Genomic DNA, 20,483 nt, shown 5'->3' with positions numbered 1-20,483 from the left:
ATCAGGTGAGGTCAGAGTCAGGTCCAAAAGCAGAGGGTCACAACGGGAAATCAGATGAGAACAATGTGGGTGTAGCCTGGAGACAAACATACACTGGCAATGCTGGAGAGAAACAGGCACGTTTAAATGCTGTCAGTACTCCCGCCCCAGCAGCTGGTTGGGGCGGGGAGCCTGCCAGCAGCTAGACCCAGGCAAAAGGCAGCGAGTGCAGATCCAAGACATCCTGCAGCAAGTGCAGATGCTGCTAGTCAGGATGTCATGGCAACATGGACTGCATTGCCTCATCTCCAGCAACTGACCACACAGGCGCCGCCCCCTGAGCACAGGAGCACGTGCCCGGAGCCAGTGTCCGGGACCCCGACGGCCCGGGGAGGTCACCAAGACCGGAGCTCCCCTGCGCCGCACCCGATCAGCTCGGGTGATAGGACCGGTGGTGCGAACGCGGAGACCCTGAGAGCTGCCGGTCCTAACACATATCTTGATGAAAGCCTTTGCCATGTTCATTACTAACCATACCACAGTTGTCTGGAAAGAAATCCAGGTGGGAATGAAGAAAGTGGATCTTTATAGACATATTGTCTATAAAGTAGTGCAATTCCCTTACTTGGTTATCCTACTCACATAAGAAACATGTATTTTGTATATCCCTGCTGCAGTCCAAATAAAAAGGCAACTACCTTCAAATCCACACAGAGGTGCCAGCTGTACTTGTTACACTCAATGTAATTCAGTAGCTGCTTTAAATTATCGTAAGTCTTTCATGTGGACAGCATGCGCTACTGGAATAGATGGAAGACTGTTTTGATTGTGCAAAAGCAGAGCAAATTGTGAGTGTAACTGTAAGGATGTTACAGTCCTACTGTATAAATTTACACACTAAAACACAGAAAAAGAACCATTTGAAATATTTTCAAAACGAGAGTCAATAAAAAATGTCATGGTCATATTCATGTTCAGCACACCAAGATACTACAGATTAGGACTTTTCTAAGACAGTAAGAATTTCAATGTTGACCAGTGAAATCAAACTAATTACTTGCAACAGGCTTACCACCACTAATGTGACTAAATTGTTTAAGCATCATCTATACTGAATAAAAATTCAATTAAAAGCTGTTTTATTTATTTTCTCGCCCCCCCCCCCCCAAAATAAAAATAAAAAAAATATACATTATACAGCATCTAATTGTAATTGAAAATATGACTCGTCCCACACACAAAAAAACAAGCTCTTTTGGGCTGTGTCGGTGGAAAAATTAAATAGTTATGGCTCTATGAATGCGACAGCGAAACAATCTGTTTGGTCATTAGGGCATAAAATGAGTCCATCACTAAGGAGTTAATATAAAACAAAAAGAAACCCAAACAGGGTAGCAGAAAATACACACATTGAATGTTAGCAGCTTTTGGTATTTGTCTACAACTTTATACCAAAATACCAAATACCAAAATCTATTTGGTATTTGGTATAAAGTTGTTTGTCTGACCACTACGAGTTATTTGCCGATCTTGCACAGCTATCAGTGGAGTGAGGGCAATTCAATTAAGTTGGGCCAAACAAGGACAGTTGACAAAGATACGAGCCATACTCTGTGGCCTTCTGCTCTCACATATCTGGATTGCAGCCTATCTAGTTGATATTGTTTTTTGTTAATATCCAAACAGAAAAATAGCAAATAGACATAGTGCATGTCAGCAGCCTCATATATAATTCAAAGTTGCCATTCTAGCTTCTATGAATCATTTGCAGTGCTTTTCTGCAAACTTCGAAGTTAGCTGATCTTTTACATAAAACGACACTAAAAAGGGAACAAAACCCCCCTAAGCTTAAAAATTAAATAACCAAAAAAAAACTATAAGGAAAACAAGGGGTAGGAGAAGTGGTGGTGGTGGTAGAGAATGGGCCAAATTTCCAGTTTAAGAGCCTTCCACTGAATCAACATCATGTTTTTTAGGAGTAAGGCAAGCCTGCTGCCCTGCTATAGAAGTGGTTCGGAGTGTGTGTTATATCTAGGGTTGCCATCTTTGTCCCAAAAAATACCGGCCATGGTAAAAGGGGGCGTGTATTGGGGCTTCTCTTGGGGAAGTGGCTTATCGCTGGGCTAAAACTTGGTTCTAGGCATGCGTGAGACTAGAAACTGTCCAGAAAGCCATCCAGCGGCTGTACGCATGCACGGGATTCAGGCCAGCCTGTTCTCACAAATAGATGAAGTTTAGCGTGATTCACACTAAGGGAGCCTTCACGTCAGTGTGTTTATGTGCGTGCATAGCAGCGCACAAAAAACACGTCTATTACAACTACTGAATTCCCTATGGTGTGTTCACATGTCAATGTTTTACAGGTGTGTGCCTGTAAAGGTAGGACATGTGTGCACCATAGGTCCTGCACACATTGCCTTCAATGGAGCCTCAGCTGCTGCCTGGGGCTCCATTTAAGGCAATGGTCTGCCGGCACCCCTGAAGTGATTTTCAGGAAAGAGCTTTAAATATAAGCTCTTTTCTAAAAAGGATCCCCCTTAGTGTTAATGAAAAAAAATAAATAAATAAATAAAATATATATATATATATATATATATATATATATATATATATATATATATATATATATATATATTTATTTATATACCTGTCTGCCGCTGCCATGTCCCCCGCGGGGATGAAGAACACATTTGCCATATGCGGCAGATGTTTTCTTCATCCCCGAGGGAAATAAAGAATTCTCTGCTGCACCTGTCACTATTTCTGTCACATAGGCTAAACGCAGAGGAAAGACAGCTCTCCTCCCTGCTCCCCTGCTGCGGAATAAAGGGCCATAAAGGATGACACATTGGCTAGTGCGACTAAAGGACTGTCTGACTAACTGAGGAACAGATGGACTAAAGGGCTGACTAACTAAGAGATAGACGGCCTAAGGACTGACTGACTAACTAAGAGACATTTGAACTAAAGGACTGACTGACTAAGAGACAGATTAAAGGACTGACTGAATAAAAGACAGACGGACTAAAGGACTGACTGATTAAGAGACAGACGGACTAAAGGACTGACTGATTAAGAGACAGACGGACTAAAGGACTGACTAAGTGACAGACGAACTATAGGATTAACTGAGAGACTAACAAACTATAGGACTGACTAACAGGTAGTCAGACTACAGGACTGACTGACTAACTCAGGGACAGATGGACGGACTTTGGAACAGACAGACTATAAGACTGACTGACTAACTGAGGGACGGACAGACTATAACTGAGGGACGCACTGATTATAGGACTGACTCTCTCTTACACCTGACAATGTTACTGAGGCAGGGCTTCCAACCAGATGCACCCCAAAGTGTAGGCCCTCCCTCACTGACACCTGTCCTTGTCTGTCTTTACAGCCCCCACACCCCTCGCAGTTACCATAGACCAGCTACTTTATCTCATGGTAGCGGCTCCACAGTTGGGCTTTGTTGTCCTTCTTCTACGGGGCCTCCATTGGGCTGGGACCACTTTTAGTACCAGGCTGCTGGTGAGGGGGAGTGCTGAGGCGGGCACTCAACATCCTGCTGTACCCTGCAAGTTGCTCAAAGACATCGCGGCAGCCTGCAGGACCGACAAAGACCCGCAACTTGCAACTTGCGGGTCCCAATCACTCCTGCAGGCTGCTGCGATGTCTTCAATGCTGGCAGAGCATTTCTTTCTAGAAGTGGGGCTTGAATTCCTCGCCTCCAGCAAAGATAATGCTCTGATTGGCTAGCCAACGCCGGCATCAGCTAATGAAAGCTGGTGCTGGGTTAACCAATCATAGCCATTCAATGACGTCATTGAATGGCTGTGATTGGTTAACCCAGCGCCAGCTTCTAATTGCCTGACGCTGGCGCTGGCTAGCCAATCAGAGCATTATCTTTGCTGGAGGCAGTGAATTCAAGCCCTGCTTTCAGAAAGAATTCAAAAATACCGGTTTTTAATATGGCTGGTAAAAAAAAAAAAATACCGGCATGGCAAAATATCGGCCTGGCCGGTGAATTTCCGGCTGGGTGGCAACCTTAGTTATATCTCCAGCATGCAGAACAGTTTGTAGAGTGGATGACACAGTAACTGCACCCTCCTCTTCCTCCCAGTTTACCTCATACAGCTGCAACTTCTAAGCTCTTTCTGGTTTCTGTATTTTTCATTTGCAATAAGTAATCAGTTACATTCTGAAGAAACTTAGACATCTGACTTCTAAGTTTGGCTGTTCTGTAGATCAGGTAGGAGGAATGTAGACCTGTGACAAAATTCAAGACAATAAAAATCCAAAGATGGAGCACACAATAAAAATAGTAATAATAGAGACCCAAAAAATGGCCAATAACATAAATAGTGTTATATATCAAAGTGAAGGATACAAATTTCATCACTGAGTAATATGTCTCCAAATTGATGGATAAATTACTGCTCATCTTCATCTTTGTTGTGTGATGATACAACGAGGTGAAGAGGAGGACTGAGGAAATGCAATAAAAAAACAGTGGAATAAAGATTCCTAAAGTATAATTGTAGAAATAATTCATATAAATCATGCAATCCATGGACAGATTCTGCATAGTTGTATTGTATGTTACATTTTTCATCACCTCAGTGATAGACAGCATCAAGAGCATCAAACAATTGAAAATAGAGAGGAGTACTGAGATTCCAATTAAATTACTAGTTCTGTGTACTATCATCCCCCTCAGATACAAGAACAGTCTGCTGTGGAAGTTGGAGATCTTCAGGCAGAAGACAATGGAGAGCAGAGATGTTAGCCAAAAATTGGCATAAATAAAGAAATCATAAATCGAGCCTACAAACATAGTTACATGGGTATCCAGGTGTATCTGGAAGGCTGTATCCATAATCAAATATATAATTGCAACACACTGAGCAGAGATCCTTGAAATCCCAAGCGCAGTTACAATGTGGTCAACAGGAGTCACTGATCTTCCTTTCCACCAGTCGGTGACATTGACTCCTATAATAAATGAATGTATCCCCATTCCAGCTATGAAAGTAATCAGTGCCGGGGCCAAGAGACCTAGATACAGGATGTCAGTGTCACCCTCTGTAGAATCAGCCATCTCTCCTGTGTGTGAGAATCCTAGTAACACAGCCAGGCTTTAGTAAAGCTTTAATCACAAACTTTCAGCGATTTATTCAAATATTGCAAGATTTACATTAGAAATACAGAGGACATCCCATAAATTTTGAGCTGTGACAGATATACAAATGCTAAGCAGATCACATAACATAGCAAGATCGTTTTATAGCCAGAACAACAGAAAATGAGACATTCAAATGATGGGTTCACCTGTTAGGTCACCTTTAGAGATGAGCGAGTATACTCGCTAAGGCTAACTACTCGAGCGAGTAGTGCCTTAGCTGAATATCCTCCCGCTCGTCTGTAAAGATTAGGGGGCCAGCGCGGGTGACTGGTGAGTTGTGGCGGTGAGCAGGGGGAGCGAGGGGAAGAGAGGGAGAGAGAGATCCCCCCTCCGTTCCTCCCCGCTCTACCCGCGCTCCCCGCACCCTGGCGGCCTCCGAATCTTTACAGACGAGCGGGAGGATACTCGGCTAAGGCACTATCCGCTCAAGTAGTTAGCCTTAGTGAGTATACTCGCTCATCTCTAGTTACCTTGTAAATATATTACAGCGTCCGCAGAGCGGGTCCACAGCTGAGGAGATGGCAGGGTAGATAAAGGTTTCTGTCACGGTAACTCTACCATCTCCTCCCCTAGGGGTAGCTCAGGACCGAACCCAGTTACTGCTGGGGGATGTCACAGGGAAAGGGTAACTAGTGGTTACCTTAACCCCTTAAGGACGTGGACCTTTTTTTTTTTTACATTTTTGTTTTTTCCTCTCCCCTTTTTAACCCCTTAACGACCAGCCCATAGTGTCTTTACATCCAGCCCAAGTGGGCTTTATTCTCTGAGGACGTAAAAACATGCGTCCTACAGAGAATAAAGCCCCGTGGGCTCTGGACGTGACAGCTCCATGCTGTTGGTGCCCGCAGGTAGCCGACAGCATGGAGCTGTCATCCCGGGCTGCGGGGACACCCCCCCCCCCCCCCGGCATTGTGATCGGCGCTATCCAATGGATAGCGCTGATCGCAAAAAAGTAAATAAAAGTGCCCAAAAAGTTAATGTTTCAGCTGCCCTGATGGATCGGATCCATCAGGGCAGCTGAAAATTCTCACCTGGCTTGTCGGCGGTGTCCCCCAGAGATCTGGTCCTCCCGGAACCCGCCGCCACTCTTCTGCGCATGCGCGCCAGACAATGACGTCACTCACACGCGCAGAAGCCCGGTAGCCCCCCGGCAAATTCAAAATCTCCTGGCTCCCGGCTCCTGAAGGTGAGCCAGGAGCCAGGAGGTGTTACCGGGGACCGTGGTGAGTGGTCCCGGGCCCGCGATCACCACTATCCAATGGATAGCGGCGATCGCGAAAAAGTTAAAAACGTTTTAAAAAAGTAATAGTTTCACCTCCCCTCAATGGATCGGATCCATGAGGGGAGGTGAAAATACTCACTTCAGGTCCGCCGATGTCCCCGGTGTTCCGGGACCCGGAGTCCCCCTCTGCGCATGCATGCCCGATGATTGACATCGGGCGCGTGCACAGAGGGGCTCGAGCCCCGGGAAAATGTGTAGCCAAGAGCAGAGGGATGTCACCCCTAGATGAATTTGTTAAGGGGTCTAGTTTTTTTTTTAAATGGGGTCATTTTAGGGGGTTCTTTATAGTTTTGGCCGCTCAATGGCTCTATAAGTGGGCAATTGGGCCTGGAATTTATTCAGTTGTACCCTGAAATCCAACGGGTATTCCTTTCATTGTAGGCCTAGCCATGTGTCCTGTAAGTCTATTAGGGCCACAATGGGTATGTTTCTGAACACGGGACAAACAGGGGTATCCATTTTGGGGTAAAAGTCTTCATTTATATGTGTGCTGTACAAAAAAAACTGTTTTTAAATTGACGCAATAGCCCAAAAAATGAAAATCGCAATTTTTCTTACTGTTTCGCTTAGATCTATTCAAAAATTGTAGGGTTAAAATACACAGTACACCCCTAGATAAATTCGTTAAGGGGTCTAGTTTTCAAAATGGGGTAATTTGTGGGGGTTCTCTATGGTTTTGGGCGCTCAAGAACTCTACAAGTGGGCAATGGAGCCTAAAAGGGCTTCAAGCAAAATCTATGTTCTGAAAGCCACCGACTACTCCTTTCATTTTGGGCCCCGTTGTGCATGCGGACATAAGATTAGGGCCACAATGGGTATATTTCTGAAAACAGCACAAATAGGGGTATCCATTTTGGGGTGCAAGTCTTCCTTCATATGTATGCTGTATAAAAAAAGCTGTTTTTAAAATGACAGAATTGCCAAAAAAATGAAAATCCTATTTTTTTTCCTTTTGCTTTGCTTGAATTCATTCAAAAACGGTGGGGTCAAAATATGCAGTACACCCCTAGATAAATTCCATAAGGGGTCTAGTTTTCAAAATGGGGTAATTTGTGGGGGTTTTATATGGTTTTGGGCGCTCAAGAACTCTACATGTGTGCAATAGGGCCTAAAAGGACTTAAGGGCGAGCACCCACTGGCGTTTGCGTTTTCCGCGGGAAAAAAACGCAGCGTTTTCGCCGCGTTTCCCGCGGTTTTTCCGCCCGTTTTCCGCGGCGTTTTTCGCTGCGTTTTCGCGGCGTTTTCGCGGCTTTTCCATTAATTTCCATGGAGAAAAATAAGGACACATATGCAACTGACAGCTCCTATGTTAAAAACGCAAACGCAACGCAAAAAAAACGCCAGTGGACAGGAACACATGTTATCTCTATGCCTGTGCAGGAAAAACGCAAAACGCAAAACGCAAAACGCAGGTAAAAAAACGCCAGTGGGTGCTCGCCCTTAAGCAAAATTTCTGTTTTAAAAGACACTGACTACTCCTTTCATTTTGGGCCCCGTTGTGGACTCAGATATAACATTAGGGCCACAATGGGTATATTTCTGAACACGGGACAAACAGGGGTATCCATTTTGGGGTGTAAATCCTCATTTTCATGTAAACTATAGGAAAAAAAATATGTCTTTAAATTGATAGATTTGCAAAAATTGAATTAATTCCTGAAAAAAAACTGTGGGGTCAAAATACTCATGACACCCCTCAGTGAATACACTAAGGGGTGTAGTATTTAAAATGGGGTCATTTGTGGGGGTATCTATTATTCTGACACTCATGAGCCTTTCCAATCTTGGCTTGGTGTAGGAAAACAAAGTGTTCCTCAAAATGCTAAAAAGTAATGTTAAATTTGTACGTCTCCTAAATGGTTAAGAAAAAAAAAACGAAAGTTTTCCAATGTGCGCCCAAAATAAAGTTAACGGGTGGAAATATAAATCTTAGCAAAAATTTCTATATTATGTTTGCACATATTTAAGATATTGCAGTTGGAAATGTGAAAAAATGACGATTTTTTCAAACTTTTCCCAATTTTGGCACTTTTAATAAATAAACACAAATTCTATCAGTCTAATTTTTTCGCCTAAATGAAGTACAACATGTGGCGAAAAAACAATGTCAGAATCGCTTGGATATCGCTTGCCTTTCTGGTGTTTTTCCATGTTAAAGTGACACATGTCAGATTTGCAAAATTTGGCCTGGTCATTAAGGCGCAAACAGGCTTGGTCACTAAGGGGTTAAAAGTAACTCGTAACTCCTTTGTTTTGTCCATTGCGTAGCTGTATGAGGGCTTGTTTTTTGCTGAACGAGTTGTATTTTTCAACTGTACTATTTAAAGTACTGAAAAAAATTCTAAGTGCTGTAAAATTAAAAAAAAAGTATAGCTTTTTTTTGCTGCACTACTTTTATTTTTTTCAAAGACATTTCATTTTTTAAAATTATTTTTTGCTGCCAAATTCTGCGCAAAATAACTTTTTCATTTTACCATCAACATAGTTGTAAGAGGGATCATTTTTCGTGAGACATCCTGTAGTTTATGCTGGTACCATTTCGGAATACATATGACTCTTTGATTGCTTCTTATTTAATTTTTTTTTTGAGTCAGGGTGAACAAAAAAGTGCATTTCTGGCTTTTTTTTTTCAGATGACGTTCACCGTGCGAGGTAAATAATGGACTGCTTTAATAGATCTGACTTTTACATACGTGACAATACCAAATATTTAGTTTTGTTTTATGATTTAGATTTTTTATTATAGATATGGCAAAAGGAGGGTGATTTAAACTTTATTTTTATTTATTTATTTTTACAATTAGTAAAAATTTACTGATCATATCTTTACTGCCCCCCCCCCCCTCCACACACACACACCTAAGGGACCAGAACTCGCGATGCTTTGATCGCTTCTGCACTATGATGTGATGCCATAGCATTACATCATACTGCAATCTGACAGGCAGTCTACCAAGCCACCCCATGGACATGGCTTGATAGGCAGTCTGCTAAAGCAGCCCGGGGGGGGGGGGGTTCAGAAGGCCCCTGGCTGCCATGACACCTGCATTGCTTCTTGCGATCTCATTGTGGGGTGCGATACAGGGATTTGAATGCTGCTGCCAGAACTGACAGTGACATTTAAAGGGTTGATAGCGCTGAACAGCCACGGCTGATTGCAGCTATTGCCAGCAGGTGTCAGCTATAATAAACATCTGTCACCTGTGCTGTATGAAGAGAGGTCACCCGGCGATCGTTATTCATACATACCTTGGCACTGCAGGAAATAAATGTGAATCCTGGAGATTTAAGGGGTTAAAGTCCGTTGTCACACATAACACCACCGTTCCATCCTCTGTGGTGAATCCTGAGGTTGTAATAAAGTATTCGACACAAATGGATAACTTACTGAGCAAACCGGGAATGGTCAGTGATGCCTGTTTATTTAATTCCAATAAGGTTCCAACAAATAAGAGCACCAGTCAGAAAACACTGTACATTCTCAGAAGGTGGTGCAACAGGGAGGACTTCTCGAGGTAATTCAGACAATCCACAGTCCCAGTTATCTGTGAGATCCTGCTCTCAGCAAACTCTCTTTCTTCCTTTCTCACTCTCTACCAGTCATCACTTCCTCTTCTGATGTCCTTCTCTCTCACTATCCGTGAGGATAGTGGCACTGGCAGATCCTGGGTAGTGTAAGCCCAGGACAGGCTTCAGACCATCGCTTGGCCTCTTCCATACTGAACCACACAGACCAGACAGTCTCTGTGCAGCTCACTCACTTGCTAAATGGAAAGACCCTTTTTCTCTAACATGCTCAACAATATACATATAAAATGTAGTCACATGACATACAGCAAGATACATTTCCCAGACGTTAACCTAGTCCTTAGTGCAGAGGTGTAATGCACATCAAATACATACAATATAGAAGACACTGACAATACCATTGCATGAGACCAACATTTACCATTATGGAGATGCCCCATTTACTTCGGGCTAATACAATATGACTACTTATAATGTACTGATCCTAAGTTTAACTGAGATCACCCTGTGAAATAAATTGATCACCTTTGTTTCTACTTCTTCATTTTTACGGCAATAGTCCTTCGTGCGCTGGGTTTTGTTCCCTTATTTTAAGTTATGTACATACACATTTTAGAGACCTACATCAGAATTCTACTGACGCTCTCCACTTCTGGATGATCTTATACAAAGAGCAATGGTCATAAAATCCCTGGTCATAACTGATAATCTACCAGGGAATTCAGGAATTCCTGACTTTGAATTTTAGATTATTATTACTGTTAATATATGCACTTTGATACCAAGTATTTTTCAATTATCGAGGAACCATTTTCATTTAGTATCTAATGTTGATTTCAGATGTTCCTTTATTGAAGAGGTTGAACATAAGCTAGAAAATCCTGACAAAGAAAATCCTGGTTTTGGCTGCTTTGTAGAACAGATATGTGGAATTTAGAACTGGTCACCAATTCACGACTTGAAAAAACTAAAAAGATAACACGGAGTATAAAATCAATATCATCATGGGCTCCCCTACCATGAGACAAGCGAAAATTGCCATCTCACACAACAGTTTGCACGGCCTCGGAAAGGGAACATGTTTCTACCCAGCCTGTAATTATTTTTTACTGGTCATGTTAATGGCTGGTAAAAAGTAATTACCAGCTGGGAGCTGACCAAGTGACAAGCAGATAGGGATTTCAGTACTCTCTCTCCGAGCCACTAAGGCTCAACCTGTGACATTTGACTTCTTCCCTGGCATCTACACTGCAAGCAGCAGCAGAGCAGAGCTGAAGACAGAGTAAGTGAAATGTGTGTAAGATCTCCACCCAGATGGATGTCTGGGGATACCATTACTACTGGGCAACAATGGGGTCATTGTTACTTCTGTGGCTATTATGGTGGTCACTATTACTAATGGGGCCACTAATGGGATCACTGAGGCCACAATTACTGCTGAGACCACTAAAGGGGCCATGATTACTCTTTGGGTCAGTAATGGGAGCACACATACTCTGGTCTTCTGTGACACTGTATCTTCCACTCACTTAACACTCCCCCTAGCTCATCATCAAAACACTGCTCCTCTTAGAGTCTTGCACTTAATATTCACATTACATATGTGATGCAGCCAATCTGTGATGACTTTTGCCATGGTTCCTGTGGTGAATTACTTACGTTTCTATAGGTAAGAGCATGTGGACATATGTCACTATGCTAGCCCTTTGGTGGAATCGTGCTTTCATGTGATTCACGGAAACATGACAAGTCATCACATGTTTCTCTATCCAATGGCTTGTGAATTCTCACAGCAGAAATGAGTAGTTTATTTACTATGACCAGGTGGTTTGCATTAAAGGGATATTTTGGTGTGTGTATCTCTCCCACTGTTTTAATGACTTCAAGCTCCTGATGAAGCTGCTAACTTAGTGAAATGCACTTCAAGGTGCCATCATCTCTGGCTCTAAAATGTCCAAGAGTTTGCATTCCAATGTTCTTAAACTACATTTGCACACATAGAGATCGCTGAGAGGTAAGAGTACACAGTCCTCTGAAAAGAGTCACTCTGTGTGTGCACGCTGATTCGATGGGAGTCTAAGGGGGTGGGGGTTTCTTGTTGTGCCACAGTGTTCATTTATTCTTCCATTTTATAATGCTTTTCTGTTTTTATACTAGGTGTGAGTATCACTTTAAGTCCATCGTCTACAGTCAGATATAACTGGATCTGCTCCAACCCAACAGACAGAAAGGAAGTGTTTTTAAATCAGGGCTACCATCCCACTTCAATTGATGACCAAATTACTAGAGCCACCAAGATATTGAGAAATCAACTACTCTAATACATAGAGATAGAAAAAAATGCATGTGTGCCTCTAGTAGTGACCTACGATTCACAGTGGGAGATAATGTGTGTGCCCACTCACCGGATTGTGCAATAAAAAGTTTTGTTGAAGCATGGAACTAAGGTGTCCTGATTTTGACTACACGTAGAGGGATATCTATTAGAGATGAGCGAGCACCAAAATGCTCGGGTGCTCGTTGCTCGAGTCGAACTTTCCACAATTCTCGCGAGTTTGTTTCGAGTAACGAATACAATTGAAGTCAATGGGCGACTCGAGCATTTTTGTATATGACTGATGCTCCGCTTAGGTTTTCACTTGTGAAAATCTGGAAAACATACGAAAGTCATGGAAACGCCACAGAAACAGATAGGGCAGGGCAGGGGCAGCATGTAGGGCTGCATCTCAGGCTTCTAGGTCTCACTATTAAGCCACAATAGCGGCAAGAGTGTGCCCCCCCCCCCTAACAATTTTTACTTTGGACAAACCCTCATTGGCAAGGCACACCTTAGCTAAGCACCACACTACCTTTAACCAAGCACAATCACTGCCTGCAGGTCACACCGCTGCGTCTTCTCCAAGGGTTACATGCTGCCCAACCCCCCGCTTGACCCAGCATCCACAGCGCACACAAAAGTGGCCCTGCGCAGCCTTCAGCTGCCCTCATGCCACATGCTCGTTTCATAGCCACACCACCCTAATGTCTATTTATAAGTGCATCTGCCATGAGGAGGAACCGGAGACACACACTGCAGCGGGTTGGCAGGGCCAGGTAGCGACCCTCTTTAAAAGGGTGGAGCGATAGCCCACAATGCTGTTGAGAATCAATGAGAAATTGATGTTCGATCTTCATTCCAATAGAGTGCCAACCTCCGTCAGGGGCTGCAAACGTAGACATGAGTTACATAGCTGTGGGGAATCCATGTGCCCACACAGTATTCATTCTGTCTAGGTGTCGGATAGCTCAATCGACACCGCAAGGGGAAAGCCATCTGCACTCTGCCCCCTACCCAAGTCAGTCAGTGTCTTTGTGCCAGACAGGTCAAACACCACGATGGGAACTAAGTGGGCACCAACAGCATAGGCGAGCAGAAGGAACCGAAAGAAAGTAATAAACATGAAGAAATTACAGTGCCCAAACATGGCAGAATTACACAGCACTGAGGACATAGGCCTCGGCCAACAGCTTCAGCAATCGTAGGCATGAAGCGGACTTCGATGCTAGTTCATCTGCGACGGGCTCATTAAATCAGTTACGTTTTCTTTCACCGCTCCAATGACTGGATTAGCAGGAAAAAGTTCCACAGGCCCAACCTGGCAACAAGTCAGAAAAAGATGTCCGCGCTCAAAGCGGAGAAAAGAGGAAATAAATAAAAGGTGTGTGAATCTACACACTGAACAGAAATCAGACACTTACTTGAGAAGGAGGGGGGTGTGATGAACAGAAGCCCCCTCCTCTGAGTGTCTTTCATGAGTAACCATGCAGATGTACTTGGCAAGGTATAAAACACTGGATACTCTATTTTAGCGACGCGTTTCGGTGCAAAATGTAGCACCTTTCTTAAGCCATACATACAAGAAAACACAATACATGCACATATATATATATATATAAAAAGATAAATGTAAACATACCCCTCACATGTGTCGTCTGAGTTTGGCGACTGGCGTCCGGAAGAAGGGGGCGGTGACTGGTGACGCAAATCGCGTCATTGTGTCACATGATCCTCGTCATGAATGCCTAATAGTCCCGCTATAAATAGCGCGCGATATACGAGGCCGATCATGTGACACCGGTCACATGATTGTGGAGAAGGCTCCCCATGCTAATGGGTGAAAGGACCTACTATTAGCGCTATCTCTGGGGCGTGGACTTATGTGTCTGTCATAGGACCTAGGCCACATGATGATGTTGAGCGTCCCCCCGCGTCGTCAACGTGATGACGTCATGATGAAAATGGGGTGGAGCCCGGTAGTGCGGAGGTGTGGCCTAATGCATTGTCATAGAGACTGACAACACCCATGGTAACCGGTGTATCACAGTAATGCAACTTGGTGAAGTGAGTTTACTATTGACAGTTAAAGTGTTTAATATGTTTGGGGCTTATTAAAAACCCTATAAACATTAGGTTGCTACAAGTATGAGAATCATAAGGGTCAATGTAAAGCAGGGGGTTGTTCCGGTATACACTTATTTACAAATAAATAGATACAATAGTATTGCATAGAATTTTACATGATGAATAGAGATGAGCGAGAGTACTCGGAAAAGCACTACTCGCTCGAGTAATTTGCTTTATCCGAGTATCGCTGTGCTCGGGTCTGAAGATTCGGGTGCCGGCACGGAGCGGGGAGCTGCAGGGGAGAGCGGGGAGGAACGGAGGTAAGATCTTTCTCTCCCTCTCTCCCGCCCGCTCTCCCCTGCTTCCCGCTGCGACTCACCTGTCAGCCGCAGCGGCACCCGAATCTTCAGGGACGAGCACAGCGATACTCGGATAAAGCAAATTACTCGAGCGAGTAGTGCTTTTCCGAGTATGCTCGCTCATCTCTAATGATGAACCAAACATTAAATGCATCCTATTCACACAACTCTTGCTATATAGATATAGATCCGGAATGGGGATTGGTAATCTATTACAAAAATACAATAAAATACTTATAGAATGTTTTACAAAGAAGGGAATATCTATATTTCTAATCTTGAAAGCAAGTGGTGGACGCATAAATAAGCGCTCATAAGGTGTTGTGCGCATGATGGACACATAATTGACGCATAAGTAGAGATTCCCAAGGTGATAAACACATAGAAAATAGTTAATGATCAATAATTGATACACTAATCGATAATATGCATAAAAACGGATAAATAATTAGTAATAAATAGAGATGAGCGAGCACCAAAATGCTCGGGTGCTTGTTACTCGGAACGAACTTTTCGCGATGCTCGAGGGTTCGTTTCGAATAACGAACCCCATTGAAGTCAATGGGCGACCCGAGCATTTTTGTATTTCGCCGATGCTCACTAAGGTTTTCATGTGTGAAAATCTGGGCAATTCAAGAAAGTGATGGGAACGACACAGCAACAGATAGGGCAGGCGAGGGGCTACATGTTGGGCTGCATCTCAAGTTCACAGGTCCCACTATTAAGCCACAATAGCGGCAAGAGTGCCCCCCCCCCCCCCCCCCAACAACTTTTACTTCTGAAAAGCCCTCATTAGCATGGCATACCTTAGCTAAGCACCACACTACCTCCAACAAAGCACAATCACTGCCTGGATGACACTCCACTGCCACTTCTCCTGGGTTACATGCTGACCAACCGCCCCCCCCACAGCGCACACCAAAGTGTCCCTGCACAGCCTTCAGCTGCCCTCATGCCACACCACCCTCATGTCTATTTAGAAGTGCGTCTGCCATGAGGAGGAACCGCAGGCACACACTGCAGAGGGGTTGGCATGGCTAGGCAGCGACCCTCTTTAAAAGGGGCGGGGCGATAGCCCACAATGCTGTACAGAAGCAATGAGAAATCCAATCCTGTGCCACCGCCATCAGGAGCTGCACACGTGGGCATAGCAATGGGGAACCTATGTGCCACACACTATTCATTCTGTCAAGGTGTCTGCATGCCCCAGTCAGACTGGTAATATGTACCTTAACAGTAACCGCGTTGGTGGTAATGTGGTGGTGACTGCGGACCTAGTAGCGCGGTTTTATTTTGTTGGTTTTCGGAATGTGGCCAAGATTAAGTGGGCCGTGGCGGTGGGATGGTGGGGGGGCTCTCTTGTAGTGTCGGTAAAGGTGAAATTCTTGGACTGCCACCAGACGAACCAATGCAAAGGCATTTGCCAAGAATTTTTTCCCTGTTGGAGGAGGAGGGGGATGTTTTTGAGGCACTACGTGTCCTCTCCACGTGTCCGTGGTTATATGCACCTTAACAGTAACTGCGTTGGTGGTAATGTGGTGGTGACTGCGGACCTAGTAGCGCGGTTTTATTTTGTTGGTTTTCGGAATGTGGCCAGGATTAAGTGGGCCGTGGCGGGGGGATGGTTGGGGGGGCTCTCTTGCAGTGTCGGTAAAGGTGAAATTCTTGGACTGCCACCAGACGAACCAATGCAAAGGCATTTGCCAAGAATGTTTTCCCTGTTGGAGGAGGAGGGGGATGTTTTTGAGGCACTACGTGTCCTCTCCACGTGTCCGTGGTTATATGCACCTTAACAGTAACCGCGTTGGTGGGAAATGGCCTCGCCGCCATCATGTCTTTGGGAAGCCTCTGTTTCCACACCCCAGAGACATACCATTAGCAGCGGTATAAGCAGAGCCCATAATTCGTAACATTTCAGCCGTAGCATTAGGACAGGCCCCACTAACATATCACTAGCAGCATTATAGCGGGAGCGCAGTCTTCGTTCCATGTCAGCAATAGTAGCACTCAAGACAGGCCCCAGTAACAATTCCGAAGCAGCAGTATAGCGGGAGCGCAGTCTTCGTTCCATGTCAGCAATAGTAGCACTCAAGACAAGCCCCAGTAACAATTCCGAAGCAGCAGTATAGCGGGAGCGCAGTCTTCGTTCCATGTCAGCAATAGTAGCACTCAAGACAAGCCCCAGTAACAATTCCGAAGCAGCAGTATAGCGAGAGCGCAGTCTTCGTTCCATGTCAGCAATAGTAGCACTCAAGACAAGCCCCAGTAACAATTCCGAAGCAGCAGTATAGCGGGAGCGCAGTCTTCATTCCATGTCAGCAATAGTAGCACTCAAGACAGGCCCCAGTAACAATTCCGAAGCAGCAGTATAGCGGGAGCGCAGTTTTCGTTCCATGTCAGCAATAGTAGCACTCAAGACAGGCCCCAGTAACAATTCCGAAGCAGCAGTATAGCGGGAGCGCAGTCTTAGTTCCATTTCAGTAGCTGCAGTATAGCCAAGGCCCAAGTTACATTTATGTAGCTAAAGTGTAGGCCAACCCCACACACACTTCTGTACCATGAGTGCGGGCGAAGAACATACAAATTGCTATGATTACACTGTAGGTGAGGGCCCCAAAAAATTGGTGTACCAACAGTACTAATGTACCTCAGTAAAAATTGGCCATGCCCAACCAAGATGGCAGGTGAAACCCATTAATCGCTTTGGTTAATGTGGCTTAAGTGGTAACTAGGCCTGGAGGCAGCCCAGTTTAACGAAAAATTGGTTCAAGTTAAAGTTTCAACGCTTTTAAGAGCATTCAAACATATAAAAATTGTTTAGAAAAATTAGATGAGTGAGCCTTGTGGCCCTAAGAAAAATTGCCCGTTCAGCGTGATTACGTGAGGTTTCAGGAGGAGGAGCAGGAGGAGGAGGAGGAATATTAGACACAGATTGATGAAGCAGAAATGTCCCCGTTTTGGATGGTGAGAGAGAACGTAGCTTCCATCCGCGTGTGCAGCCTACGTATTGCTTACGTATCGCTGCTGTCCGCTGGTGGAGAAGAGAAGTCTGGGGAAATCCAGGCTTTGTTCATCTTGATGAGTGTTAGCCTGTCGGTTGACAGGCGGGTACGCTTATCTGTGATGATTCCCCCAGCCGCACTAAACACCCTCTCCGACAAGATGCTAGCCGCAGGACAAGCAAGCACCTCCAGGGCATACAGCGCTAGTTCAGGCCACGTGTCCAGCTTCGACACCCAGTAGTTGTAGGGGGCAGAGGCGTCACCGAGGATGGTCATGCGATCCGCTACGAACTCCCTCACCATCCTTTTACAGTGCTCCCGCCGACTCAGCCTTGACTGGGGAGCGGTGACACAGTCTTGCTGGGGAGCCATAAAGCTGGCCAGGCCCATAAAGACTGTTGCACTGCCTGGGCTGTACATGCTGCTCGATCTCCGCACCTCCCCTGCTACCTGGCCCTCGGAACTGCGCCTTCTGCCACTACCGCTGTCGGATGGGAATTTTACCATCAGCTTGTCCGCCAGGGTCCTGTGGTATAGCAACACTCTCGAACCCCTTTCCTCTTCGGGAATGAGACTGGGAAGGTTCTCCTTATAGCGTGGGTCGAGCACTGTGTACACCCAGTAATCCGTAGTGGCCAGAATGCGTTGAATGCGAGGGTCACGAGAAAGGCATCCTAACATGAAGTCAGCCATGTGTGCCAGGGTACCTGTATGCAACACATGGCTGTCCGCACTAGGAAGATCACTTTCAGGATCCTCCTCCTCCTCCTCCTCCTCCTCCTCCTCCGGCCATACACGCTGAAATGATGACAGGCAAGCAGCATGGGTATGGTCAGCAGTGGGCCAAGCTGTCTCTTCCCCCTCCTCCTCATCCTCCTCATGCTCCTCCTCCTCCTCCTGAATGCGCTGAGATATAGACAGGAGGGTGCTCTGACTATCCAGCGACATACTGTCTTCCCCCGGCTCTGTTTCCGAACGCAAAGCGGCTGCCTTTATGGTTTGCAGGGATGTTCTCAAGATGCATAGCAGAGGAATGGTGACGCTAATGATTGCAGCATCGCCGCTCACCACCTGGGTAGACTGCTCAAAGTTTCGAAGGACCTGGCAGATGTCTGCCAACCAGGCCCACTCTTCTGAAAAGAATTGAGGAGGCTGACTCCCACTGCGCCGCCCATGTTGGAGTTGGTATTCCACTATAGCTCTACGCTGCTCATAGAGCCTAGCCAACATGTGGAGCGTAGAGTTCCACCGTGTGGGCACGTCGCACAGCAGTCGGTGCACTGGCAGATTAAAGCGATGTTGCAGGGTGGCAGCGTCCGTGTGGGACTTGCGGAAATGTGCGCAGAGCCGGCGCACCTTTCCGAGCAGGTCTGACAAGCGTGGGCAGCTTTTCAGAAAGCGCTGAACCACCAAATTAAAGACGTGGGCCAGGCATGGCACGTGCGTGAGGCTGCCGAGCTGCAGAGCCGCCACCAGGTTAAGGCCGTTGTCACACACGACCATGCCTGGTTGGAGGCTCAGCGGCGCAAGCCAACGGTCGGTCTGCTCTGTCAGACCCTGCAGCAGTTCGTGGGCCGTGTGCCTCCTATCTCCTAAGCTGAGTAGTTTCAGCACGGCCTGCTGACGCTTGCCCACCGCTATGCTGCCACGCCGCGCGACACTGACTGCTGGCGACGTCCTGCTGCTGCTGACACATCTAGATTGCGAGACAGAGGTTGAGGAGGAGGAGGGTCCTTTAGTGGAAGAAGCATACACCGCCGAACATACCACCATCGAGCTGGGGCCCGCGATTCTGGGGGTGTGTAGGACGTGAGCGGTCCCAGGCTCTGACTCTGTCCCAGCCTCCACTAAATTCACCCAATGTGCCGTCAGGGAGATGTAGTGGCCCTGCCCGCCTGTGCTTGTCCACGTGTCCGTAGTTAAGTGGACCTTGCCACTAACCGCATTCGTGAGGGCGCGTACAATGTTGCGGGAGACGTGGTCGTGCAGGGCTGGGACGGCACATCGGGAAAAGTAGTGGCGACTGGGAACTGAGTAGCGTGGGGCCGCCGCCGCCATCATAGCTTTGAAGGACTCCGTTTCCACAACCCTATACGGCAGCATCTCAAGGCTGATAAATTAGGCTATTTGGACGGTTAACGATTGAGCGTGCGGGTGCGTGGCGGCGTACTTGCGCTTCCGCTCAAAGACTTGCGCTAGCGACGGCTGGACGGTGCGGTGCGAGACATTGCTGGATTGGGCCGAGGACAGCGGAGGTGAGGGTGTGGGTGCAGGCCATGAGACGGTCGTGCCTGTGTCCTGAGAGGGGGGTTGTATCTCAGTGGCAGGTTGGGGCACAGGGGGAGAGGCAGCGGTGCAAACCGGAGGCGGTGAACGGCCTTCGTCCCACCTTGTGGGGTGCTTGGCCATCATATGTCTGCGCATGCTGGTGGTGGTGAGGCTGTTGGTGGTGGCTCCCCGGCTGATCTTGGCACGACAAAGGTTGCACACCACTGTTCGTCGGTCGTCAGGCGTCTCTGTGAAAAACTGCCAGACCTTAGAGCACCTCGGCCTCTGCAGGGTGGCATGGCGCGAGGGGGCGCTTTGGGAAACAGTTGGTGGATTATTCGGTCTGGCCCTGCCTCTACCCCTGGCCACCGCACTGCCTCTTGCAACCTGCCCTGCTGCTGCCCGTGCCTCCCCCTCTGAAGACCTGTCCTGTGTAGGCGTTGCACACCAGGTGGGGTCAGTCACCTCATCGTCCTGCTGCTCTTCCTCCGAA

The sequence above is a fragment of the Eleutherodactylus coqui genome, chromosome 1 (genome assembly GCF_035609145.1).
Source record: "Eleutherodactylus coqui strain aEleCoq1 chromosome 1, aEleCoq1.hap1, whole genome shotgun sequence".
NCBI lineage: Eukaryota > Metazoa > Chordata > Amphibia > Anura > Eleutherodactylidae > Eleutherodactylus > Eleutherodactylus coqui.
This window is presented reverse-complemented; position numbering follows the sequence as displayed.